This window comes from Nicotiana sylvestris, chromosome 3 (assembly GCF_000393655.2).
Source record: "Nicotiana sylvestris chromosome 3, ASM39365v2, whole genome shotgun sequence".
NCBI classification, from domain to species: Eukaryota; Viridiplantae; Streptophyta; class Magnoliopsida; order Solanales; family Solanaceae; genus Nicotiana; species Nicotiana sylvestris.
In genome coordinates this window covers 106984705-106996223 of record NC_091059.1, presented here as the reverse complement: position 1 = coordinate 106996223, position 11519 = coordinate 106984705, and positions in this window count along the sequence as shown.

Here is an 11519-nt window from a genome sequence, read left to right as displayed (position 1 = left end):
TGAGAAGGGGTCGAAGTAGGCCTAAGAAGTACTGGGGAGAAGTGATTAGGCAGGACATGGCGCTGCTTCAGCTCACTGAGGACATGACCCTTGATAGGAGGGTGTGGAGGTCGAGGATTAAGGTAGAAGGTTAGTAGGTAGTTTATAGTGTTTACCGATAGGCTTAGTAGCGTGCATGTCCCTTCATATTCTTAGATTTTTATTACGATATGTGATTTTGTTCGCCTTAGGTATTGTATTCCCTTGCTCTTATTTGATACTACTTATCCTTTATCTCCTCTTTTTCTCTTCCATCTTTTTCCCTCCCTTGCTTCCCTCTTCCTCTTCTTGCCCTTCTTGAGCCGAGGGTCTATTGGAAGCAACCTCTCTACCTGCAGTAGGTAGGGGTAAGGTCTGCGTACAGACTATCCTCCCCAGACCCCACATGTTGGGATTAAACTGGGTTTGTTGTTGTTAACTTTCTGGTTGAGGATATCCACTACATTCCTGCTCAGGTGTTATTCTGAACTTGTTTTCCTCTTCTTTCGTTTATGAAGCTGAAATTGTTTGAAGACTAATTTTCTTCGTGGTCTTGCTATCTTAGAAGTATTTGTTGTCTTTTTCCTTTCTGCTGATAAACCTAGATAGCTGTATAAACGTCTTTTATTTAATAAAGGTTATGTATAAATGTATTCTTTTGTCATAACACAATTAAGATGCTACTCTGGAAGTTCTTGTGACACTTCTTTCCGTTGCTTAGATGGTGAAGGTATCAGTGTGCTAAATGCTTAAGTCTAAGATGATGGTTGGTTTCCATCTCCTTTTCCATTTTGAATAGAATAACTATATCACTAACTGGCCAAGTATCCAGTTAGTGCTTTTATTTAAAACTTTTTGAAACATACACTGAAGGTGATACATTAGGCTCTTGGTGAAGTTATCAGCTAGAATTTCCTCGCTAATAATCTAGTACCTTATGGGTGATTGTAATTGTACCTGTTGTTATGTTTAATGATTGTGAAGTTCTCCAAGCACTAACTTACAAGAAATAAAACAAAAGGTTCTCCAGGCACTAAGCATTGATGGTTCTTATTTGTTTCCTTGTAAAGAAATTAGGTTTTACAGTGTATCTAGAGCTTTTGAAGGTAGATCTTATTGTTATTTCTTATCGTACAATGACTGTGAAATACATTGTCCTCTAAGTTATCAAAAAATAAATATGAAGTCCGATATAAAAGTACATTTTCTCTCTCAATCACGTAGACGTCAATGTTATTACCTGTTTGCGAATATAATCCATGGAGCAGTTGTGAGTTGCGTTCCGCTGAATACAGCTTTGCAGCAAACCTTGAGGAACAATTTCTTGCTAGTTTGAGCAAATTTTGATAGAACAGACTGTTGCATGAAAAGAAAGGCTCTTGTAAGTGGAGCTCGGGAAGAACAGTTTTACTTCCAATCCTATCAAAGCGTGGCGTTTAGAGGAAAGCCTAAGAAAACCTTTCAAGGGGCTAATAATAGTAAACCCTAAAAGTACTTCAAATGTGAAGCCAAAAACTAAGAAGAAATTGAATCATTACAATGCTAAATCTAACTGTGTTTTTTTTTGAAAAAGATAAAACGACTCTTAGTAACTACTGTTTTCATCACAATAGCCAATATGTTAGCTATGGATTGGCTTTTCATGGATTGGCTTTGGTAGAGACGTGTTTATAATAATTGCAATGTGAAAATTTAGAGCAATTAATTGAAAGGTGTCACATCAAGTTTGATATACAGTAGTTTAAATTTTGTTCGAGGGAGAAAAATTTTGTAGTATAACAAAATAAGTCAAAAACTTTTTCGCTCCTGCCGAGAAGGAAAGAGTATCTATTAATTGGGATGGGGTAGTATAATTCTAAGCTGGTTTTTAGCTCTAGCCACGTCAATCGAGAAGCTCAATATAAGTAAATTACATAACATAAAGAAGTCTTGAAACAACTTGGAAACAAATTATAAAAAGGGTTACCTAAAAATCCAGATAAAGACATCTATATTTTAATCTATGAACAGATTTTCAGATTCAGCCGTCCCCTCGAAGCATCCTAGGTTCCTTTCCAGCCAAATTACGAAAATAAAAGCAAGCATGTATTGTGATCCAAAACTTCCTCAATTCTTTACCCATGTTCCTTACTGACCATATTAACAACATACTTTCACATTCTTAGACACTACCCGGTTGATGCTGATAAAAGGATAATGATAAAGGATTACAGATTAACATGATTCAATCATTTCCTAGATTTTAGTTACATTCAAACTGATCATGATATGTATCCATGTGTATCCATATATTCCTTGTGCTTATCTTTTCAAGTTTAATCTTTTGTAAACTCTATATATTTACAGCTCCTATTAATGAAAGAAATAACTTCATCATAAACTCTCTGTTCTTATATATGGTATCAGCCAGCAAATGCTCTAAAGAGCCTCTCGATTCTGGTCATTTTCTCCTCAAACCAATTATCAATATTTACCACACTAACCATGGGTTCCCCAACCAACACAACAGCAATTGTGACTACTGCATCTGGTATCCCACAAATGCCCCAACTGATCTCAATCAATGCAGCTTCACAACTACCCTTGAAACTCACTGGGAGCCATAATTTTTCTACTTGGAAAGCACAAATATCTACCCTTCTCTTTGGGTATGATCTTATCGGCTATCTCGACGGCACTGAACCATGTCCTCCACAGTTTCTCAACTCAACAAATGGCTCAAATACTCAACAAACGCTCAACCTGGCTTACAAAATTTGGACAAGACAGGATAGTCTTATCCGAAATGCAATCATGGCCTCGGTAGATAGCACGATTGCACCAGTTATTGCTAATGCCCCAACAACTGCAACTGCTTGGCAAAGTCTACATACTGCATATGCAAACAAATCACAAGCCCACATTTTTGGACTTCGTGAACAACTATCCACTCTTACGCGAAGCTCCAGGTTTGTTGCTGAATTTATGGGAGAGATCAAGACCCTTGCAGATGAACTAGCTGCCTTAGGCTCCCCTCTTAGCAGTGAAGAATTAATAATTAAAGTTCTTAGTGGTTTGGGACCTGAGTAAAAAGAGATCTCTGCCGCCATCCGTGCCCGTGACGCACCCATAAGATTTGAGGAACTCTACAACAAACTACTTGGACATGAAGTCTTCCTCAAACATGAAGATGCCAAGAAGGAACAACTAATCATCACTGCTCAACTCAATTTGAGGAACTCCACAAACTTTGGAAGCAGATCGCCGTAATAACTGTTGTGATTCTTGGATCAATATGAAGATTATTTGGGAGGAAAAACAACTCTATTTCACAAGAATATAATTATAGAGAATTTACATCAAGAATTTCTCTCTACAAAAAACCTCACCAAACTCTCTTTTTGTTCTCACAATCTCTTCCTGGATTGTATTTCAATCTCTCTGGATTGATTTTTCTGTGTAAAACATAAGGCTCTATTTATAGCCTTAAAGAAGGTGGTTGGTGGTTGAATTCTTCATTCAACAATGGTGGCTTCTAGAATGGGTTGATTGCTTCAACAATGGTGGGCTTCTAGAATTGGTAGTTGGCAGCAGCTGAACTTATCAATTCTCCCCCTTCAGCTGCATTCCAACACAGCTACTATTTGAAAGTTATTCCAACTATGTCTCTGCACAGCTCTAACTTTTCTTGAGTGACCACCTTTGTTAACATGTCTGCTGGATTCTCCTTCGTATGGATCTTCACTAGTTTCAACAGTTGTTGATTCATCACCTCGCGTATCCAGTGATAGCGAATGTCGATGTGCTTTGTCCGAGAATGATACATTGAGTTTTTGCTTAAATCAATTGCACTTTGACTATCACAATGTATCTTATACTCTGTTTGATTTATCCCTAGTTCTTGGAGAAACCGCTTTAGCCACAACATTTCTTTTCCAGCTTCCGCTACAGCAATATACTCTGCTTCAGTTGTGGATAGTGCAACACACTTCTGCAATCTTGACTGCCATGACACAGCTCCCCCTGCAAAAGTATAAACATATCCTGAGGTTGATTTTCTTCCATCAGGATCTCCGGCCATATCTGAATCTGTATAGCCTTCCAAGACTGGATCAGCTCCCCAAAGCACAGACTTGATTTTGAAGTACCTTTAAGATACCTGAAAATCCACTTAACTGCCTCCCAATGTTTCTTTCCAAGGTTAGAAAGAAAACTACTTACCACACCTACCACATGTGCGATATCTGGCCTCGTGCAAACCATGGCATACATCAGACTTCCAACTGCTGAAGAATATGGAATGTAGACATCTCCTCAATCTCTTTCTTGGATGAGGGGCACAAACTCTTGCTCAACTTGAAGTGATTTGCCAAAGGAGCACCTGCCGGTTTGGAATTACTCATATTGAACCGTTTGATCACCCGTTCAATATAATTTTCTTGAAATAGCCATAACTTCTTGTTTCTCCTATCTCGAGTTATCTGCAATCCCAAAATATGCTGAGCTGGACCTAAGTCTTTCATTTCAAAGGACTTAGAGAGTTCTTTCTTCAACTGTCTAATTTTTGTTGCATCTTGTCTGACGATCAACATGTCGTCTACATAAAGTAGAAGTACAACAAAATTGCCATCCGAAAATCTCTGAATGTAAACACACTAATCTGCAACAGTCCTTTTATATCCTTGACTTACCATAAATGAGTCAAACTTTTTGTACCACTGCCTCGGTGCTTGCTTTAGGCCATATAAACTTTTCGTAAGCTTATAGACGAGGTTTTCTTTTCCTGAAACCTCAAAACCTTCCGGCTGCTCCATATAGATTTCTTCATTTAGATCACCATGAAGAAATGTTGTCTTGACATCCATTTGTTCAAGCTCCAAATTCAAACTGGTTACCAATCCAAGGATGATGCGGATTGAAGTCAATTTTACAACTGCTGAAAATATTTCATCAAAGTTAATTCCCTTTTTCTGTAGGAATCCTTTGACTACTAACCGGGCTTTGTGCTTCACCACCTTTCCGCTGCCATCTTTCTTGAGCTTGAATACCCATTTACTCTTCAATACCTTCTTTCCTTGTGGAAGTTTCACAATCTCATAAGTGTTGTTTTTCTGTAAAGAGTTCATCTCTTCGGTCATTGCTTGCAGCCATTTTTCTTTATCCTTATGAGATATAGCTTCATGGAAACTTTCTGGTTCTCCATCTTCAGAAAGTAGAATATACTCGGTTTCTGGGTATCGAGTTGATGGAATCTGACCTCGTTCAGATCGACGAGGTTGTTGATTATTAGCTTCAGGAGGTGTACCATCATCGTTCCCCTGTGATGGTTCTGTAGTTTCCTGAAGGGTTTGTGCCTCCGCCCGCCAAACATCCTCCTGTTCTGCTTCTGGTACTGCTTCATGCTCCCCCATGCTATTTGTGTCAAACTGCAATGGTAGTAGATCTGGACCAACTTTTTGGGCACTGGAACCTCTTTCATAAGACATTGTGGGCTTTTCAATGTCTTCAATTGTCTGGTTTTCGTGGAATACAACATCCATACTTCTGATCACCGTCTTCTGTATTGGATCCCATAATCTATACCCAAATTCTTCATCTTCATAGCCTATGAAGATACATGGTATAGTTCTACCATCAAGCTTCTTCCTGAGCTCCTTGGATACATGTGCATGTGCTAAACAACCGAATACGCTTAAGTGAGAATATGAGGGATTCTTACCAGACCATATTTTCTCTGGAACCTCAAAATTCAACGGGGCTGATGGTGACCGGTTGATTAGGTAGCAGGCGGCACGAACAGCTTCTCCCCAGAATGGCTTAGGCAGCTTTGCCATATTGATCATACTTCTGACTCTTTCCATAATTGTCCGGTTCATTCTCTCGGCTACTCCATTGTGTTGTGGGGTGCGTGGGACCGTCTTTTCATGTCGAATCCCTTGTTTCTTGCAATAAGAATCGAACTCCTTGGAAGTATACTCGCCTCCATTATCTGAGTGAAGGCATTTTAATTTCTTTCCCGTTTCACGCTCTACCATGGCATGAAATATCTTGAAATAATCAAAAGTCTGGTCCTTTGTCTTTAAGAAGTACACCCACACCTTTCGAGAAGCATCATCAATGAAAGTCAAAAAATACCTATTGCCGCCAAGTGACTTCTCCTCCATGGGACCACAAATATCAGAGTATACCAGACTGAGTAACTCTGATTTTCTGGTTGAAGAAAATGTAAAAGCGACTCTATGTTGCTTTCCGAATAAGCAATGATTACAAGGGTCTAAAGCAGCATTCTTGTCCATTCTGATAAGCTGCTTTTTCGTTAGAATTGATATCCCTTTTTCACTCATGTGACCGAGTCTCTGGTGCCACAGGTTTTGAGACGCCTCTTTTTCCATAACATTGAGGCTGTCTGAACATACCTTGACATGAGTTTTATATAAGTTGCCACAAATATGTCCTCGAGCGAGAATCATAACCCCTTTCAGCAATTTCCATGTGCCTTTTTCGAAATAACTTTCATAGCCCTGTTTGTCAAGAGCTATACCTAATATTAGGTTTAGACGAAGATCTGGCACATGACGGACATCCTTCAATATCATTGTACTCCCGATATTTTTTTGTATTTTGATATCACCAATTCCAACTATCTCACAGGAAGAAGTGTTCCCCATCTTCACTACTCCAAAGTCTCCTGCTTTGTATGTTGTGAAAAAATCTTTTCGGGATGTGGCGTGGTATGATGCTGCAGTATCTACCACCCATTCGTTTTCTTCTTGACTTGAGACGTGAAGGCATGTCTCTTCTTGGATGGAACAAATGGCTACCTCTCCGTGGGTAGTGACTAATGCATCTCCATCCTTCTGCTTCAACTGCTTCTTCTCCTTATGCAATTTTCTGCAGTTCTTCTTTAAATGGCCCTTTATTCCACAGTGGTAGCACGCATATGATGACTTCCTACCATCTGTGGATTTTCCCCTACTCTTGCTTCTGCCTCTCCTCTTATCTTGACTTCTTTCTTGTTGTCTCCCTCTTTCTGTAATAAGGGCATGCGACTCACCATGATTGATGTCCTTTCTTCTGGCTTCTTCATTAAATAAGGCATCTTTAACCATAGACATGGTCAGATTTCCACTAGGAACTGAATTACTGAGAGAGACTACCAGCGTCTCCCAGCTATCAGAAAGAGAACTAAGAAGTAGTAGGGCTTGCATCTCATCCCCGAGCGGCATGTCAACAGACGATAATTGATTTATCAAGCTCTGAAACTCACTGGTATGCTCGGCAACTGAAGTTCCGTGCTTTAACTTCAAATTTACCAAACGCCTCATCAACAAGGCTTTGTTCCTAGCGGTCTTGGCTTGATACATCCCTTCTAACTTCACCCAGAGGGCATACGCATCTGTCTCTTGTGCAACATGATGAAAAACGCTATCGTCAATCCATTGTCGAATTTGACCGATAGTTTTTCTGTTTAATTTCTTCCACTCTGCTTCTTTGGTGGAATCGGGGTTCCTACCCTTTGCTTCTATGAGATCAAACAAATCTTTACAAATGAGAAGATCTTCCATCCGAGGTCTCCACAATGTGTAATTTGTGGCAGTAAGCTTTATCATAGCTCCAGATGATGATGACTCTTCCATTATGTCTTTAAAATGGCTTGGTCAAAATTTTGGAGCAGAATCTCACCAAACGGAACTCACCAACACGTCCGGAATGGTGAAAAATGGTAGGATTGACTCTTCTTGGGTCAAAATAGGGCCTCCAGAAAATTTTCAAAATTTACACCAAACTTTTGGGGTTAAATCGAAAATATACTGAACTTGTGGGGCAGATTTATAATTTCAGTAACTTCAGGGGTTATTTCATAAATTTCTAAAATTTTTATGATGACTGGGCGCTGACTAGATGCTGACTGGATGCTGATGTGGCGCTGACTAGATGCTGACTGGATGATGACATGGCGCTGACTGGGCAGTTACTATTTATCATCTTCTTCCTTGGGTAGAAGAAAAAATATTGCCATAACTTCTTCGTTTTAGCTTTGTTTGGCCTCCGGAAAATTGCGTTGAATTCGTATCGACGCAAGGAATCTAATGAAATGATCAAAACACACCGAAGATCACGTTTTCGAAAAACGTAAATCCGGGTTGAAATTTTCAGTGTTCCGATATTTCTCAATAAACACAGAATCGAGGGCTCTGATACCACTTGTTGTGATTCTCAGATCAATATGAAGATTATTTGGGAGGAAAAACAACTCTATTTCACAAGAATAGAATTATAGAGAATTTACATAAAGAATTTCTCTCTACAAAAAACCTCACCAAACTCTCTTTTTGTTCTCACAATCTCTTTCTGGATTGTATTTCAATCTCTCTGGATTGATTTTTCTGTGTAAAACATAAGGCTCTATTTATAGCCTTAAAGAAGGTGGTTGGTGGTTAAATTCTTCATTCAACAATGGAGGCTTCAACAATGGTGGCTTCTAGAATGGGTTGATTGCTTCAACAATGGTGGGCTTCTAGAATTGGTAGTTGGCAGCAGCTGAACTTATCAATAACTACAACACCAATCGCAAATTGTTTCCCACGAATGGACAGCTCAACATCAATAATCAGTATACACAACAAAATGGAAATCCATCAAGGCAGTCTAATAATCATCGCATTCAGTGTCAACTCTGTGATAAATTTGGACATATAGCCAAAGTTTGCCGATCAAGATCTCACTCTACTGCTGAAATGCAAGCGAATTTTGCTACTCGCACTAACAACCCGAATATTCGGTGGGTAATTGACTCAGGCGCTTCGCACCACATGACAAATGATCCACAAAATCTTGCGTCAGTATCAGACTTCTCTGGATCGAATGAGATTATCATTGGTGACGGTAACAGTATTCCTATTTCTCACATAGGTGATACCTCTCTCCCAAAGTCCTCTTCCCATTCAAGTCCTTTTGTGATTAATAACGTGTTGTGTTGTGTGCTCCAAATATTCGAAAAAATCTTATTTCAGTAGCTAAGTTTTGCAGACACAACAATACCTCTATTGAATTTTTCCCATATTCTTTTCTTGTGAAGGATCTGATAACGGGGGCATCACTTCTTCAAGGCTGGAATAATGGGGATCTCAATGAATGGCCATCAACCCAATCAACCACCAGGATATCACTAGCAACCACCCATTTTGCAACCTCCACCAGTTGTCCTTCACTACACTTATGGCATGCTCGCTTTAGACACCCACAACCTCGAATAACCAAGTTGATGGTTTCATCATTGAATCTTCCAGTCTCTACATCTATGTTGTTTACCTTCTGCGATTCTTGTTTATGTAATAAAAGCCATAGACTATCTTTTGGCACAAACACCTTGCAAAGGGTTCGTCCTCTTGATATTCTTTATTCTGATGTGTGGGGACCTTCACCGGTCATCTCTTTTGATAAAGCTCGCTATTACATAGTCTTTGTTGATCATTTCACAAAGTACTCTTGGCTCTTTACTTTTAGACAAAAGTCTGATGTCACCAATATTTTTGATAACTTCAAAAATTAGGTTGAATGATATTTTAATACTTCCATTCGATCTGTTTATAGTGACGGGAGTGGTGAATACGTTGGTCTGCGTTCCTTGCTTAATAGACATGGTATTTAACACCTTACGAGTCCACCTTATACTCCCCAACACGTAGGAACTGCCGAAAGAAAGCATCGTCACATAATAGAGACGACACTCACGCTAATGCACCATGCTTCAATTCCACTCTCTTTCTGGTCTCTCGCATGTCAAGCAGCAGTATACTTAATTAATTGTTTACCTTCCCACAATCAAAATAATAATTCACCTTACGAAGCACTATTTCATACCTCACCTAATTATTCTAAGTTGCGTGTCTTCGGTTGTCTATGTTATCCATGGCTTAAGCCATACTAATCACAAGCTGCACAGTAAATCAAGACCATGTGTCTTCATGGGGTATGCCAAAGCTTCCAACAGCTACATCTGCTATGACCCTCAACATCAAAAATTTTATTCATCCAAACATGTTATCTTTGTTGAATCAGTATTTCCTTTCAAAGATTACCAAACAAATCTGCCTTGTGTCATGCCAAAAGATTTAGCACCATGGTTGTCTCCCATTTGTGCAACACCATCAACTACTGAAGACACAACCTCTAAATCCACATCCAACCTACATGAAGATCCGCCAATTCTAATGGCGCATAGTCTTCCCCAAGATCCTACCTGTTGAGAAAGCGTATCAAGATAATAGAAGGAAAAGGATATTTAGGAGAGAAACAATAAATTGCACAAGACAAGACAAGATTTACGTGGTTCGGCAATTTTTGCCTACTCCACGGCCACACAAAGAATAGCTCTTTATTAATTGAAGAGAGAAAGAAGAAATTTTTAGGATGTTCTACAAATGAAAATGTAGACCCCTATTTATAAGCATTTGAATGCCCTGCTGAGGTAAGCGCTTACATCATAAAAATGCCGATGTAAATGCTTACATCATAAGAATGCTGAGGTAAGCGCTTACATCACAAGAATGTCGATGTAAGCGCTTACATCATATTTTCATCTCTTTTTGATTTTTCTTTATTTTGTTTTGTCTACTTTCACATACAACAATAGGTTTGGTCCTATCAATCTCCCCCTCAAACCTATGTTACATCAAGAAAGAAAATAAAGAAAGATTTGCTATTCTCTGGTGGCGCCTTCACTCTATCAATCTTGAAGGCTAACTGAGGCAGTGCACAACCTCAGTTTGTCAACACCGACAACTTTGGTCAACATGTCTGACGGGTTCTTTGATCCTGGTATCTTCTGTAGGGAAAGAGTTCCTTCATTTATCAACTCTCGGATATGATGATACTTCAACTGGATATGCTTCGATCTTGCATGAAACACTGGATTCTTGGCAAGATGAATTGCACTCTAGCTATCGCTGAAAAGCTCACAATTTTCATGCTCTTTACCTAGCTCTTTAAGAAAATTCTTGAGCCAAATCATCTCTTTTCAAGCTTCTGAGATTGCCATGTACTCTGCTTCAGTGGTAGATAGGGCAACACTTTTCTGAAGTCTGGACATCCAACTAACAGCAGTACCACCCAAGGTGAACACGTAGCTTGTGGTACTTTTTCGACTATCCAGATCGCCACCTAAATTTGCATCAGCAAAACCTTGTAAGATAATATTGCTCTTTTTAAAACAAAGTGTCATACCTGAAGTGCCTTTGAGATATCGCAATATCCATTTTACACCTTCCCAATGCTCCTTTCCTGGATCTCACATGTATCTACTGACAACTCCAACTGCATGGGCTATGTCAGGTCCAGTGCAAACCATAGCATACATCAAACTTCCTACTGCTGAAGCATACGGAACTTTGGACATGTACTTCCTTTCTTCATCTGTCTTAGGTGATTGGTCCTTTGACAGATTTAGATGGCTTCCAAGTGGAGTGCTTCTGGTCTTTGCATCATGAAGACTGAACCTGCTTAGTACCTTCTGTATGTAC